The 17,797-nt window shown below is 34.9% G+C and overlaps 1 pseudogene; it reads right to left on the bottom strand.

Moving 5' to 3' along the window:
• Positions 1-17,390: 17,390 nt before the first annotated feature.
• On the bottom strand, positions 17,391-17,516 carry LOC119467007 (annotated as a pseudogene).
• Positions 17,517-17,797: the final 281 nt, after the last annotated feature.

Raw genomic sequence — 17,797 nt, 5'->3', positions numbered from 1 at the left:
ATTCAGAATTTAATCAATGCAAATTTTCATTTGATTATCTGAAACATGCACAGACGACCCATGGCTAAAGAGGAAACATGCACCCTTTTAGAAATTTCAGTTTTATTTAATAAGTGTTTACCCTTGTAGCCTATAGAGACATAATTTGATATGTATTTTTGAATCATACATTCAAAACAAATTTAAGTTTTAATTATTTTTCAAGAGTACAAGTAAAATCAAAGTTCTTTCTCATGCTAAATTACTATTGATATCTCCTGAGAAAGGGGAACTCAAAGATTTAGATACAGTTTTCACATATAATTTTGGAGATTGTGAAATGTCTTACTCAAAATAAAAATTCAGAACATGAAATGAATAATGCAAATAGAATTTAATTCATGACTCGTTACTCTTTTAGTTTACAAAAGAATTATCTAAAATCCACATAAGATGTTATTACCCACTACTCCTGTAAACAAATCTTTATTGAGGCTGTATGCTAGACACTGTCCATATGAAGATGGATTGCACACTGACCTGCTATGGATTGTCTCTAGTCTGTTAAGGGTACACAGGATTTTAAATAAAGAAGTACATTAAACAGATTGAGATTTCCCAGTGGACTCTGACAGCAGCTTTGGGGCTCCAAGAAGGAATAGCCATTTGTTTTTGTTTTTTGTTTTTTGAAAAATTAATGTTGTGTATGTTGTGTGTGGGAAGAATTAGAAAAATGCTTTATGGAGGAGGTACCCCAACCCATTGTAAACCTAGATAGAAATCCTTCTTGGCTTTAGCCAGCACTGGGATATCATTCTCTTTATGAAATATATTTCTCCATTGCATTTAACTGGGATACGTGATACTGAGTCAACCGAGAACCCAGTGGGGAAGAACAATCATTTACATATGTCAAAGTATAATTTCCAAAATTAAGGACATTATTCTCAAACAAAATATATAGTGAGTATATGTCAAAGATCTATTTGGTTGATTACATTAAAGGGAACCTGCACAACCACAAAGCTGGCTCAAAGTAGGATCCCAAATGTGAATGCATGTACAGTCACTGAAAGAAAGAATCCCGGGTAAGAATAATGCGTTAGTGCAAAAGTGGTAGATACCCTGCCGTGCTATAAAGCCATAACTTACACACTCATATTTCTCACCAGGCTGTAATTATTTGCATCGCTGCTGGGAAAAATCAGATTTCTCAATTTTCTACAAGTTTGCATCAAACTTCGTGAGGCTGGACTGTAATCAAGGGCACACAATAAGTCAAAGTAAATAGGTCACTTCAACCTGGCAAGTCAACTGACCTTTAGGGTCTTAGGATGATGCTCCAATGTGACGTTAAAAGAGCATGTGATCATCCTACTCTGCCTTCTTATTGCAACCTAACAAACTGCCCCAAAGCTCACTGGCTTTTGACACTTATTTTATGTTGTTCTTTGTGGGTCAGAGGTTGAGGAAATGCCCAGCTAGGTGGTTCATCTCTGATCCATGTGGCATCAACTGGAGAATGATGGTAACTTGACTCACATGTCCTAGTCCCTGGACTGAGTTGGTGATAGTACCTGGAGGCCCATGCTTCCCTCTGTTTTCACATGACCATCTCAGAGTATTTAGACTTATTACATGGATTTTAGCTTTCCAAAGAGAGAAGCTTCTAAAAGAGGGTGTTCGATATGACTCAGGCAGAAACTATAAGGCTTCTTATGACCTCCCAAGCCCCAGAACATCTCTTCTGCTAATCCTTTGTGGGAAACAAATCTCTAAGATCACACTATATGCAAAGGGAGAAGAAGAATAATACTCTGTCGGTGACTGGGAAAAGGGCATGTATATACAACGGGGGGAAGGAATTGATGATAGTCTAGGAGAAATAGCACCCATCCTTTTGCATATATATATATATATATATATATATATATATATATAATTGCTATAGGTGGTTTCCTGCACCTATTGACCCATCCTTTTGCCTATATATATATATAATTACCCATCCTTTTTTCTCTCTCTTTCTCTCTCTTTCTCTCTCTCTCTCTATACACACACATTGTATACACACCTATTGACCTGTCATCTAGGTTTTAAGCCCCGCATGCATTAGCTGTTTGCCTTAATGCTCTCACTCCTTCATCCCTCACCCACCAACTGGCTTCGGTGTGTGTTGTTCCCCTCCTTGTGTCCATGTGTTCTCATTGTTCAACTCCCACTTATGAATGAGACCATGCAGTGTTTGATTTTCTATTCCTGCATTAGTTTGCTGAGGATGATGGCTCCAAGCTTCATCCATGTCCCTACAAAAGACATGATACCATTCCCTTTTATGGCTGCATAGTATTCCATGGTGTATATGTACCATATTTTCTTTATCCAATCTATCATTTATGGACATTTGGGTTGGTTCTATGTCTTTACTGTTGTAAATATTGTTGCAGCAAACATACATGTGCATGTGTCTTTAAAGTGAAATGATTTATAGTCCTTTGGGTATATACCCAGAAATGAGATTGCTGCGTCAAATGTTACTTCTGGTTCCAGACAATTGAGGAATCCCCACACCATCTTCCACAATGGTTGAATTAATTTACATTCCCACCAACAGTATTAAAGCATTTCTATGTTTCCATAGCCTCTCCAGCACCTATTATTTCTTGACTTTTAAATGATCACCATTCTGACTGGTATGACATGGTAGCTCTCGTGATTTTCATTTGTAGTTCTCTAATGATCAGTGATGTTGAGCTTTTTTTTTTTCGTATGTTTGTTGACCACATAATGTCTTTTTTTGAGAAGTGTTTGTTCATATCTTTTGCCCACTTTTTGATGTGGTTATTTATTTTTTCTTGTAAATTTGTTAAGTCCATTGTAGATTCTGGATATTAGGCCTTTGTCAGATGGGTAAATTGCAAAAATTTTCTCCCATTCTGTAGGTTGCCTGTTCACTCTTATAATAGTTTATTTTACTGTGCAGAAGGTCTTTAGTTTAATTAGATCCCATTTGTCAATTTTGACTTTTGTTGTCATTGCTCTTGGTATTTTAGTCATGAAGTCTTTGCCCATGCCTATGTCCTTAGTGCTATTGCCTAAGTTTTCTGTAGGGTTTTTATGGTTTGGGGTTTTACATTTAAATCTTTAAACCACCTTAAGTTAATTTTTGTATAAGGTATAAGGAAGCTGTCTAGTTTCAGTTTTCTGCATATGGCTAGCCAGTTTTCCCAGCACCATTTATTAAACAAGGAATCCTTTCCCTATCATTGTTTTTGTCCAGTTTATTGAAGATCAGTTGGCTGTAGATTTGTGATGTTATTTCTGAGGTCTCTGTTCTGTTCCATTGGTCTATGTCTGTTTTAGTAACAGTACCATGCTGTTTTGGTTACTGTAGCCTTATAGTATAGTTTGAAGTCAGGTAACATGACACCTCCGGTTTTGTTCTTTTTGCTTAGGATTGTCTTGGCTATATGGACTCTTTTTTTGTTCCATATGAACTTCAAAGTAGTTGTTTTTTTCTAATTCTGTGAAGAATGTCAATAGTAGCTTGAGGGGAATAGCATTGAATCTGCAAATTACTTTGGGCAGTATGGCCATTTTCATGATATTGATTCTTTCTATTTGTGAGGTTGGAATGTTTTCCATTTGTTTGCATCCTCTCATTTCCTTGAGCTGTAGTTTGTATTTCTTCTTTAAGAGGTCTTTCATGTCCCTTGTTAGCTGTATTCATAGGGCCTTATACTATATTTTAGATGCTGTTTGTTTGTTCAATACATGCATTAAAGAGCAACTTTCTATCTGCCCCTGAAGTTTCACAATGACAGTTTTACTCTTTGGCTTGCAGGTGATGTGATTATCAGAGCCAGAGACTACAAAATCTAAAATCTTCTCTGACAATAGAAGCCCATTATGTAAGAATACACAATGAAAATAGAAGGTATTTGCAACGTGTGCACTTAGATGAAAATGATGATCAGTACACATACACAATTTATAAAAAGCAAAAGTTACACTAGGAGGAAATTTCTACTTCCAGACTGTAGGTTTTAAGTCGATTTACTCTTGTGTTGGTTTACTTAAACTGAATGGTATTTAAACTAATTAAAACCCTAGGCAGGAAGACAACACAAGGTTTCCTGGTAGCCAGTTTCAATATTTAACTACCACATTCTCAATACTACTTTCATTGAGTAGTATGCCCAGGAGGAAGAAACTGTGGAGACCCACCTGTATTGTATACATGACCCTATTGACCCTATTGCTGAGTAATGCATAGAATTTGGTCTTGGAAGGTCTGAGCGCTGTCTTGAACATGTGAGTCAATTGCTATGTGATTTGCAAATGTCATTTAATCTATCTGAACCTCAGTTTTCTCCACTGTAAAATAAGAGGCATATATTAAATTTGACAAGGGTGTCTGACACTGAAAGTCAGTAAAATCACTTAGCTTTCCCCAACTAAAAAAAAAAATCATATATAGTACTTTATATCATAGGGATACTACTTAATTTTAAACATTATATATATAAATTTAAAGTTATTAAATATTTTATAAAATTGTATTTAAATACACACAACTTTAAAAGTTGAACATGGTTTTATATATATATATATATATATATATATATATAACTTAAAGATATATATTATATATATATATAATTAATTGTGAAATTTACTAATTTGCTATTTGGTTTGACTCCACTGAAAAAGGTTATTTATTCATATTTATACTATTTAATGCTTTCATCAGGCCCATAACTGTGAAACATGTAGAACAAATTAAAATTTTCAGATGATGCTAAGCCTATGATTCCCGATTTTGCCCTGATGTAACCCAGGCCACCACAGAAAATTCACATGAATGCTTATGGGGTATTTGACGTTTTAGAGGAAAGCACAGACATGCTCAATATCTGTTAGATACCAATATTTGATATCTATTAGGCACTATACAAAGTACAGCTTGACCCATTTCACAGTGTCAGTGTAAAATTGTGCTATGTGCCTTTCGATGACATATTTTTATGAAACTTGGTTCAAGAAATAGTTGCTGTGATAAAAAGAAATTACCACGTGAAAAGTCAGCGAGGAACAGGAAATGAGAGTAGAAGTGGTGTGAGAAGTTGTGCAGAGCCCACCAGGCACACATACCTCTCATTCATATGTAGTTGTATTTATTTAAGACTAAAATAATACAGTTTTTAATTTATGTGTATGTTTTTCAAATGGACTTATCTACTTGGTAAGTTATGGTCTCAGGTGCTTCTTTTGGCCTGTGGGGGCACCATGAAGTTTTTGCTCTCAGGCCGTGCCTGTGAATATTATATTTTGTTCACATATGGAGAAACCATTTAATTTAGATATTTATGTTAGTTCCTTAACATATGACTACCCCATAACAATGTTTTTTCATTGGAAGTTACTATTAGGAATCTATCTTTTTCACTTATAGAAAGAGTTTAATAAAAGCTTATATATATGTGCTGGCATGCATACGTCAGTATTTTATGGAGTTCTTTGAATTGTTCTGCTTCATCCCACTCCAGCAAGGATGACAGAGGGATCCCCCTAGTCAGGAAAGAAGAGAGGGAAGTAAGAAGGAAGGAAAGCCCCAGAAAAAAAGGAAGGAAGGAAGGAGGGAAAGAGGGGACATACAGGCACTTAAGGAACAGTAGAGAAGACAACGCATAAATTATAAGTTACGTTCCTATTTGTGACCTTAAGTTTATTCAGAAATATGATACCTATAAATAATTTAATAGTCATTCAAATATGACATTACTACTAATCTCATTACTGAAAAACTATATAAAATGGAAAATGCTTACCATAAAAAGAATATTTATTTTACATCCAAGATATGAAATTGGATGAACATTATAATCACATATTTTTAAACATGACTGAAAAAAAACTGAGATGAAATACATACAAAAGCTAACTGTATTTATGCCATGAATGCTATATTCTTTCTCCATCCTTCTTTTTGAATTTTCTGAAACTTATTATTTTGAGCAATGAAAATAATATATATTGTGCACAATTTCTTTTAACAGAGATAGTTCTGGAAAAGTGAAGTGTAGAACTCAACCTATTAGCTATTTAATTCGACATCTCTTAAAATGAATAGGAATTTTACTGTCCAATCCACACAATTCTTTCCCTCAAACTTTATAGCCTAGATAAGTTCCTTTGAGCTGGTGGCCCACATTAGAATCACCAGAGGTGCTTTATAAATTTACAGACGATGGGATACCCCCGGCCCCAGAAAGTCGTCTTTAGTACATCTGGAAGGTACTCAAGAGGCCACATGTGATTCTGTTACTTGAGCCTCACCACTCTTGACTACGACTCTCTATGTCAAACACCTACATACACACCTTCCATATTTTCTTATTAAAAGGCTTTGTGGTTGCCTTTTTCTCTTCCCTAATTCAAACTGCTACTCAAAACAATTTCAGACATAATTCAAATCCTATGCTCAGAAAGACATGGAACATGTTTCTGAGCCCTAGTTACTTTCAGTCACTCCTGCCATTTCATACTCCCTTGACTTCAATCTGTAATCTATCTCAATTTCAGTCCCTTTGAGCCCATGATTATACCATTTCTGTTCAAGATAATTATGTTACCATTTGGCCGTTCCCTTCAGCATCTTTCCGCCATCTATGACTCCTTCAAAGTTTAAAGGGTAAAGTATGTGAATTTCCTTTTCGGTGCTTTATCCTCTCCCTCCCTCCATGATAACCTACTCTCAGGAAAGCCTCTAAGGTAATTCATGCTGAGGTGTCACTAACATGAAAAGGGGAAAAAAAGATGAAGCAGAAAAAGTGAAGCTGAGAAAAGAATACTCTAACTATAAAATGTGAGGCACCAACCAGGATGTAAAAGGAGTATAATTTTGGCTTAGTTTCATTTTGGATTTTAGCAGCAAGATCTCCTAAGCTTCTGAAGACCATATTACCATGCATTTATGATTTTTTTCATTCTTAGAAATAATTACTAAGATCTTCAATCTAATCATTTAACATGTAGATGACACTTGACTAAAACATTCATTTTCTGGAATCCATTGTACACTTTCCTTAGCACCACTGAGTTATTTTATTAACAATAATAACTAAAAGCTAATGTTATACAAACTTATAATCTTCTTCTTTTTTTTTTCAGGGGGTCATACAAGCTTTATTCAAAATTGCTAAAAACTTAACCTAAATGTCTGTCAACAGGAGAATAGATAAACAAAATGTAGTATATTCATATGGTGGAATTTTATACAGCATAAAAAGAACTACTGATACATGCAACAGCACAAATGAATCATAGACAAAAAGGGTTTATACTGTATGATTCCATTTACATGAATTTCAATAATAGGCAAAAGCAATCTATGGAATTAGAATCACAGTTACCTCTGAGAGACAGTACTAACAAGGATGGTGCAAGAGGGAGTCATCTAGGATGTTGGAAATGTTCTCTATTTTGATCTGGATGGTGACTACATGAGTGTATTATTTTTTTTCTGTTCCTTCACATTGACAAACTTATAATCTTCTAACAGCTCTGTCCTCTGGCAACTTTTTGTGATTTCTTCTCTTTTGTAGCAGTTTTAAAAATAGCTATAGTAAAGCTTTTGACTGGTTCATTTATCTTGCTCTTGGTCTGCTAGCACATCTAAATTTGATAAAGAAATCATCAAATTTAGATTACGTTCTCTCTCTTTCTCTCTCCTTCTTTTATATTTATTCCTTTATGTATTGGCATATTAGCAAGATATTCACCCATATAAGTTCTTCTTAAAAGTAGGTATAAATGAAAAGTATTTGGGGAGGTTGATAATTGCAGATTGCGTCTCTCATGCTAAGAGATTCATCAAAAAAATAAATTTTGTTTGGGGATGTCAATTACTTAATTGAGTTTACCTGAAACAGGGAAAGCATACAGAAAATGTAAATATTGTCTTATATTAAGTGGATTGTATGTTATATTATATACCACTAAGATGGTAATATTAATAAATGGAATAAAATATAGGTTACATTATAATACTGAGATTATATTTAAATAAGCATAGTGAATAAAATAAAAATATGGAATAAATTATTAAAAAATTGGGCATGTTTGTTCAACTATGGTGCTAGAATTTGGTTTCCTTCATCAAGATTGTCTGGTGTTCTTTGCAATAATGCAGATTCCAGGTCTCTGCCCCAGACACGAAGGCCAAAGAATCTCTTAGCATGAGAGACGCAATCTGCAATTATCAACCTCCCCAAATACTTTTCATTTATACCTACTTTTAAGAAGAACTTATATGGGTGAATATCTTGCTAATATGCCAATACATAAAGGAATAAATATAAAAGAAGGAGAGAGAAAGAGAGAGAGCGTAATCTAAATTATTCAGATTGACATGTTATGTTCTTCAGAAGTTGCTGTAGAGATCTTTATTTCCCATTGCTCTTACAGATTCAATGTTAAAATACATTCAGTTTCCACTGATAAAATTCTTTGTAGATATGAGTTATCGAATGTAAATTCTTCAGGATACATCTCTCTGCTTAATTAATTTTGTAGATAGAAGACATACACCTGGCCAAAAAGCATGTGAAAAAATGCTCAACATCACTGATCATTAGAGAAATACAAATCAAAATCACAATGAGATACTATCTCACACCTGTCAGAATGGCTATTATAAAAAAGTCAGAAAATAGCTGGGCACAGTGGCTCATGCCTATAATCCCAGCACTTTGGGAGGCCAAGGTGGCCAGATTATGAGGTCAGGAGGTCGAGACCATCCTGGCCAACATGATGAAACCTTGTCTTTACTAAAATACAAAAAGTTAGCTGGGCATGGTGACGTGCACCTGTAATCCCAGCTACTTAGGAGACTGAGGCAGGGAAATCTCTTGAACCTGGGAGTTGGAGGTTGCAGTAAGCCAAGATCGTGCCACCACACTGGTGACAGAGAAAGACTCTGTCTGAAAAAAAAAAAAATTCAGAAAATAACAGATACTGGAGAGGTTCAGAGCAAATGTAATGCTTATATACTGTTGGTGGAAATGTAAATTGATTCTGCCACTGTGGAAAGCAGTATGGAGATTTCCCAAAGAACTTAGAACTGCCATTCATCTAGCAATCTCATTACTGGGTATATGCTCAAAGGAACATAAATTATCTACCAAAAAGACACATGCATTTATGTATTTACTGCAGCACTACTCACAGTAGCAAAGATACAGAATCAACCAAGATGCCCATCAGTGGTGCATAAAGAAAATGTGGTACATATGCGCCATGGAATACTACACAGCCATAAAAAGAATGAAATCATGTCCTTTGTAGCAGTGAATGTAGATGCAGTCCATTATCCTAAGTGAATTAATGCAGGTACAGAAAGCCAAATACTGCATATTCTCACTTATAAGTGGGAGCTAAACATTGAATACACTTGGACACAAAGAAGGCGCAAAAAACACTGGGTCCTACTTGAGGATGGAGGGTGAGAGGAGGGTGAGGGTCAACAAACTACACCAGGTACTATGCTGACTGTCTAGGTGATAAAATCATTTGTGCACCAAACCCCAGCAACATGGAATTCACCCATGAAACAAATCTGCACATGTACCTCCTGAACCTAAAACTTAAAAAAGAAGAAAAATTATAAAACACAATATTATTTACTATAAAGTCTATGCTGCACAGTAGCTAGGACTTATTCATCTTGCACAAACAAAAATGTGTACCATTTGCTTCTAGTTTTCTAGCTTTATTGAGGTACAGTTGACAAACAAACACTGTATGTATATATTTTAAAAAGTCAGAGACTCACTTCCCTAGAGAAACAGTCCATTAGCATGCTAAGCAGGTTAAATTTCCTTATCAGAGAGCTCTTAGCTCTGTGTGTCTCTCTTTGACACTTGCAGCATTTTCAATTTCACATCTTTATGTGATTACTTTACACCTTGATGAACACCTATTTCCCAGCGAGACCTTCAGAACATGAGACAGGTTCTGTGTTTGTTTCTTCTGTGTTTGTTTTCATGTTTGTTTCATCCACCACTGTATCATCAACATCTAGCACAGTGCCTCTTACACAGAGATGTCAATAAATGTTTGTCATACATGTGTATGTACTAGAGAGGTAGGAAGAGGTAGTGAGTGTTCCAAATATTTCTCCTATTAATTGGTAAATACAGATGCATGAACTATTAATCTCTCGTAATGTCCTACTCTCTGTTCCATCACTGCCATGCATAGGTGGGCAGCACGTCTCTTAGAGAAAATACTGAACAAGTCTCTACTTCTTGTTTTCACCTCCTCTTCTAGGTACAAGCTATCCTCCCCAACATCAAAGGAAAGTAGATTTTCCTCTGACTCAAGGACACAAATCCTTCCATTTCTCCTTGGCTCCCATTCCTCAGGTGAGACTTTAATTCTGAAGTTAATTCCTGCTTGCACCTTGGATACATAATGGCTCACCCATCTAACAGAGACAGCTGGTGGTCTCATGATTACATGTAAATGGGCTGGGGACTTAGCCTGCCTGGATTTAAATACTTGTTATGCCACCCATTAGTCATTAGGCTTCTGGGCAAATTACTTGGACAAGTTCTCTGGGCTTCACATTCTTTATCTGTGAAAATGGGGTAATAGTATCGAACATATAAAGTTGTTGTGAGGATACGGTGGGATAGTATATATAGAGTATCTAGGATTAATGAGTTTCAAATTTGGCTCAGAGTAAGCTCTCAAAAATACTGGTTATTATTATCAGATGGACATCTTGCCTCTTCCTCTACTCGTCAGTTTTCAATTAAATACCCTTGCTTGATCCTATAATCCCTTCTCCTGACATATTTACTCTCAAACACCAGATTTCTTTAAAACTATTGTGACCTTCCTTACTACTCCATTCTTACCTACTTAAAATGGACACTCATACCCAAAAATATATTCCAGGTAAATGGAAATCTAAATGGGTTGTTACCCACAGCAGGAAACCCTGGGCCTTTTCCTTCTACGATGTACACAGCAATGATCCTTCTCTTCTTCCTCATTTCCAGAGACTGGCTCTAGGAAACACTATCTGTCCTGAGGTTCGTAGCTGAGAAAATGGTTTACTCTCACAATAATTTTAGTCATAAGAGCTGTGCCTCTCTTGAGGTCTTGCATATTTTCGAGTTACGTTTACTAAACTCTTGGTTACTCATTGATGGGTTTGTGAATCAATGATAGAGTATACAAGTGGAAAGCTCTTAATCAATTTATTAAACATATTTACTAACAGGAAGATATGTCTATAAAAAAGTGCATATTGTGCGGACTAAAAATAGATTCCTTTTTGTTTTAGAAAATTATCATGAATACCTAGATCAAGAGTGTAAACTAAGTATTACAAATTATCCTGTGGAATGATTACAATGGTTATGAGCAAGCTACTAGGATTTTTTTTTTCACAATGTCTTCACTAATACATCCTTACCTTAATCAGATAAGTGACATAATTTCAAATAGAAATTATTTTCTATTTGCCAGACTCTTAGAGTTGTAGTAGGTTCTAACAGATATAAAATTACAAACTGTTTATACCTTCTTAAATATAAAACCACAGGTTACATCAACAGGTCAGCTTACAAAGCAAAGCAAGTGCGTTCATCTCTGGCAGCTGTCTTGAATACTATAATAATCCTGTTTTGAAAGACAGCACTTGTGATCCAAAATTACTTTGCAATTTCATGATTAAGGCAAAATGGATATGAGAGAATACTGATGCCTCTACCTGACAGAAAAATGCTATAAATACTGGACACAGAAAGATAAGATGAAAGTATCACCAGAAAATTCACTCAGAGAATATTTTGCATATAGTGATGCATAAAGTGATGACTTTAAAATGCATCAAACGTAAATGATTTCTAGAATCTATATTGCCCCCCAAATCATCAAGCAACCTTTTAAAAGAAAATATTTATGAAGCATATGCTATGTGTCAGCCACTTTATCAGTCCCTGAAGTAAGAGTAACAGTTCTTGCCCCAAAGGGCTTAAAGTCTAGTTACAGTGCTGACATGTGAAAAATAAGTTGAAATGTTACAAGTGCAACATTAGAAAGTCCACAACCCATAAATTTAGTTCAGCAAAGTAAAACGCATGGTTAATTTTCTCTAGGAAAACTGAGAATGTAGACATGATATTCAGGCAAGGATTTGAAAGATAAACAAGGGTTTGCCATTTAGTTACAGAAGGAGAAAACATAAGTATCTACCTCCAATAAATTGTATTTTCCCATTAGAAGTAGAAGATTAATGTGAAATGTGTTTTGGCATCTAGATTTATGTACTTCAGTATACCTCACTATGCATTTGCCAGATGTCTGAAAAAATGAAAAAGTTTTCATATAAGTTTAGAGAAGTGAGAACAGAAAGAAAGAAAAGCCTTCCAATTAAGCTACAGTTTGATTATGAGAATTACATTTAGGTGGTAAGGGAAAATTACATTTTCTTGGCTAGGGAATGCCTCTGCTTTTGTACCTCTTATTGGACAAAGAATATGAGATTTTATTGTCCTCACTTCACCTGAAAATGAGATGTGGAGCTAGGTCAGCATTAACCAAAGATCCACTCAGCAAAGTGCCTGTGGCTTTGTTTTTCCCTACAACCTTCTGAGGAGTGCATCTCCATTCTCTCCTCCACCTCCTCCTGTCCTGCCTCTCCTCTGCTCCCTTAGTCTAGGGGTTTCCAAAAACGCAAAGGCGCTTTGTCTTTCCCAATTGACCATACAGTTGAGAAACAATGGAATAGATAACATTAAAAGTCTCTTTCAGCAATAAAAGTTTGTGATAATTAAGAAACAGTAGGTTTTTTTGACAAATGAAATTTAAATTCTGAAAATATAATTAAGTTTATGAATTGAAAACATACAATGAGAAACACAAACAGTAATCATGTAAACACTTTTTGTGTACCAATGAGAGAGCCAACATAGAAAAACCACCAATTTGCTTATTTTCCCCTTAATAAGAAAAATGCTTTGATATTGAATTGCCTGCCTTTTCATTTGACCAATATAGACATAACCTCATGCATTAAAGCTCTGACAGTGCACCCAGGTAAATTCCAGGTAAATTGCTATTGATATTTGGCAATTCTGGTTTACGTCATTGAACGAATTTCTCAGCTAATCATCATGGATTTTATATATATGTATATATATATTCCCAGTTCTTAAACTGCATTTGCTATTTTGTACAGAAAATATACATTTCTAGTATTTAATTTAAAACATGACGGTACTTGAGAACATAACAAGAATACATAAGAAGCACCCTCCTTTGATTTTACTCTCTGTCCCTTACCCACTAACATATTATAGGAAGTTCAGGCTGGGGAAAGCCAAAAATAAAAGAAAGGTGGCCATGAAACTGTGTTGCCTGTTTTCTTTTGAGGGGTTGATCATTTATTTAATTATTTTCTGATTACAAAATGTGTTTTCTATACTCTGTTCTTCTTAAAAGCTCAGAACTCCAAATAGCCGTATTCTTGACCTTTCCAAGGAAATAACACAATCTTGAAAACAGGCATCTAACACACTCTCAACTAATAGAGTTGTTCTTTAATCTTAGCATTTTTTCCTACCAGTTAGGAGCATCCAGAAGATACATCTTTTATTTAAGTTGAAATATGAATTTTTAAAACTTTACTCTAATTCAAATGTTGCCCATGTAATTCTTGCAGAGTCATTGCACTGGTTTTTAAAACATTTGAATGTCTATCTGTGGATGGGCCTGAGCTGCATTTTCTTTTTCTCCTGGGATTTAAAAATCTAAGCATTAGCTCTGGTATATATTCAGCGACTTCCAGAGATAGAAAAGCATTTGTTCAAATATATAATTTGATATCACTAAATACAGATGAACACTACTTGAAAAGACAAACAACTCAATATAACTTAAGGAAAAGAAAGAGTAAAGATATGCAAAAGTAGCATTGTAACATTGTGCTCTCAAAAGGATTTTTTGCTTTCCAATGGATTTACTGAAGAATTCTTTTAAATAATGAAAGTTGCTTATATTATTTGATTTATAAAAATTAAACTAGGAAATATATATGTAAATGAGTAGGGCACCTGCAAGATGGTTTGTATGGCATTTTATAAGCAACTAGGGCTAAGCAAATATATTTTTTATATTATATTGAATAATAACTTTGTGGCATGAATTTTGCTCTATGCATGTGATAGATGTATAACTTCTAACAACGCTACTCTAAAAGATTCATAAGTTTGGATCTAACCCATGCAAAAGCCCACCATCTAGTGGACAAGAGATACATTTTACAAATTAATTATGTCACAAGGTGATAAGTCTATGATAAATATATGATTCATAGATTTGACATTTTATTTGTATCTACCAGATACAAACAGATGAGGTTTAGGACAGAGGATAGGAAATCTAAGCAGAGGAAGCACTCTAGCAAATTCATGGAGACGTAGTTAATGCTGACACAGGGGACCAACTCCACATAGTTTAGGATGCCTATTGTGAAATAATAAAAGTTTATACAGAGGAGGTACATAGTACCTGCATAATTGAAGGTGGTGTACTCTAGACCAGCTAGTTGCATTATTGTATTGGTAATGTGCAGTCATTGAGAGGTTAAAAGTACACAAAAACTGGTCATTTTTTAGATTTAGTAGGAACATTCTGGTAGCAATGTGAAAGTTTTATGAGTGGGAGGGATCTGACTTAGAACAGTGATTCGCTGTTCAGGCATATTGTAATATTAGAATTATATGAAGAGTTTTTAAAAAGCTCTGCAGATTTCTGGTCCCCATCCCACATTTAAAGAGGCCTGAGAACCTATATTCTTTAAAAGTTCCCTTATTAGTTATTTATTACTACATAAACACTATCACAAACTTTGCAGCTGAAACAACAAGCATGTCTTATCTCAGAGGTTCTGAAATGAGTACATGGTTTATCCAGGTCTTCTACTTCAGGATATTTCACAGAGCTACGGTCAATATGTTGGACAAATATGGGGTCCCATCTGAGGTTTGACTGGGAAAGGATAAGCTTCTAAAGTCAGATGGCTGTTAGCAGGATTCAGTTTCTTGTGGGTTGTCAGCCTGAAAGCTTCATCTCCATGCTAGCTGTTGCCTGGAAGCTGCTTCTGTCCCTTGTCGCATGGGTCTCTCTACGTAGAGGTTTACTTCATTAAAGTCAGCAAGGAAAAGAGTCTGCTAGCAAGAGGAAAGTTACACTCGTATGTCACGTACTATGGAAAAGACCTCCCATCACCATTGCCTTTTTCTACTGTTTTGAAGCAATTCACATGGCGTCCATACTCAAGGTAGAAATGTATACAAGGGCTTGAATACTGGGATACAGGGGAAATCAGGAACCATCTTGGAGTCTACAGACCACAAACCTCATGTGATTCTGATGCACACAGAAGTTTGAAAACACTGAATCAGAGGCTTTAGGATGCAAAAATACGGCAAGGATTAAGCTGAGAATAAAGATCTCAAAAACTTTGAAAACAATAATGTACATAGAACAGGTGATCCTTTTGTATGAGGAATGGGGTTAGGTAGGAGACAGCCTGATTATCAAGCTTTGGACATGGTCATTGAGTATATAATTGAGTGTATAGTGAAGCCACTAACCAAAGGAGGAAGTAGAAAAAGAGAAATATGTTTTGAAAAAATAATAATGGATTTAGTTTCAGATCTGTTGTAGTCAAAGTGCCTATGGGGTGTGTTATGTGAAAACATTTACAACTTTGTAATAAGACCACAAAAATAAGTGGATGGTATGTATATTCAATGAGATTCAGAAGCATTGTTTGCCAGGCCAACCAAAGGCTTATTTCATTATCTAGAAGAATGTTCATTCTGCTCACTGTTGACAACAGATTAAATGTCCTAGACTTAGGGTACATATTAACTTACATATTTTTGTTAGTGCAGTTGCAATTTCTTTTTAGTGGAAAAGATAAAGCTTATAGTTTGATTTTCTGTATGATATTAAATATTTTTATAACTACATTGGCAATCTTATTTGTCATGAAATTAACTGCAAATGACCAGAGCCATGAATAGTTTCTGAACTCACCTTACCATTTCATTGATAAAATGAAGAAAATATTTGACACAAGCTGTTTATATTTGTATGAATCATGTTTTTATTTTATTTTTACATTTTGAGAATTATCCTTTGGAGGTTTTGAAGGTACTGCCAAGATGCCCAAGTAAATTCATTTAATGAAGCCAAGTAAACTGCACTGCCTAAGAGGCCTCTCTCTCTCTCTCTCTCTCTCTCTCTCCCTTTCAACTCTCTCTCTTTCAAGCTGCTCCTGAAGTAGCAATCAAATTTTACCTTTGCTGACTCTCCGATTCTCTAGATTTTGTCTCTACTGCCTTGTTTCTTTGTGTTTTTGTTTCTTGTCTTTCTTAGAGTCTCATTCCATTTGCACATAGAAAATGTTATTCCTCAATAATGGCGACAATTACCAGAAAACCAGTTTTATGATCTGACCTTTTGATGATTCCTGCCAACATGATGGGAATCTATTCTGTTTCATGTTAAATAGTAGAGAATTTACCTTCTTATTATTTTGTTCTATCTGTGCAAACAAATCAATTAAGGAATCATTTTGTGGCCAGAAAGGAGATCTGGTGTAGTGAGTTTCTGTGATTACTTTACCCACAGATGAGAATGGAGCTGCACGTTGTGTGCCTGCCCATCTGTAACTGAGAAAAGCCTTTATCTGTTGCATCAGTACAAACTATTTCCTACTTCCATTAGGTTCCAATTAATTAGATTTTGAAGCTCCTCTAATTAAAGGAGCTCTGTTCTAATTACTTCATAGAGAATAATAAGACTAACATAAACCTGTTTCTCCAAAATTGTACAAAATAAAGAAGCTGAACTTTTCATACTTTTCATGTGTTAGGCTTTTAAGGATTTTTTTTTTCTTTTTACTGATAACCAAGAAATATTTTTATATAAGAATCCAAGTTTACATCGTCCAGGTAAATTCTTAGATAAATCACATTATTTGAATGAGTTTGATTTAAAAACACAGCTATATTTGAACTGGCAGAAACAGGGAGTAAAACAGTGAATATCAGAGGCTGGGAGTGGAAGGATGGGGAAGATGTTGGTCAGTTAGGAGGAATAAATTTTAGAGCTCTACTATGCATCATGATGACTATAGTACTAACATTATATTATATACCTGAAAATTATTGAGAGTGAATTTTCAGTATTCTCTCCATACACAGAAAATAGTAAGCATATCAAATAATTCATATGTTAATTGGCTTGATGTAGCCAATCCACAATGCAAACCTATATTAAAATATCATGTTGTATACCACAAATCTATACAATTTTAATTTGTCAATTTAAAAAATAAACAAAAAAATAAATAAATGCACACAGCTACATGGTTTTTTCCATGGAAATCTTTAGTAAAAGGCAAAAGATTTATACACACATGGCTTTTTCTTGATGTGACTTGCAGATTTGTGTTTGTTTTCACATTAGTTGACACTAGTTCATCTGAACTTACTAAATTTCTTACACTGTTTTACTAATCAAATAAGCTAAAATATGCTTTATCGTTATGGTTAATATAAAGCTGTGTTAAACTGAGTCACAAGTGTGACAAATTGTTTTATGTAAGCTGACTCATGCTTTCTAATGTGTTAGTTTAAAACATGATATCCAAGATTCTTAATCAACTGTATAACCATGGACTAATATTAAGTCTAGTTAATAAATAATCTTTGGATCTCTGGATAAC

The sequence above is a fragment of the Cebus imitator genome, unplaced genomic scaffold (genome assembly GCF_001604975.1).
Source record: "Cebus imitator isolate Cc_AM_T3 unplaced genomic scaffold, Cebus_imitator-1.0 Scaffold251, whole genome shotgun sequence".
Lineage (NCBI taxonomy): Eukaryota > Metazoa > Chordata > Mammalia > Primates > Cebidae > Cebus > Cebus imitator.
The sequence above is the reverse complement of the archived record's forward strand: the minus strand, read 5'-3'. Positions and strand labels throughout refer to the sequence as shown.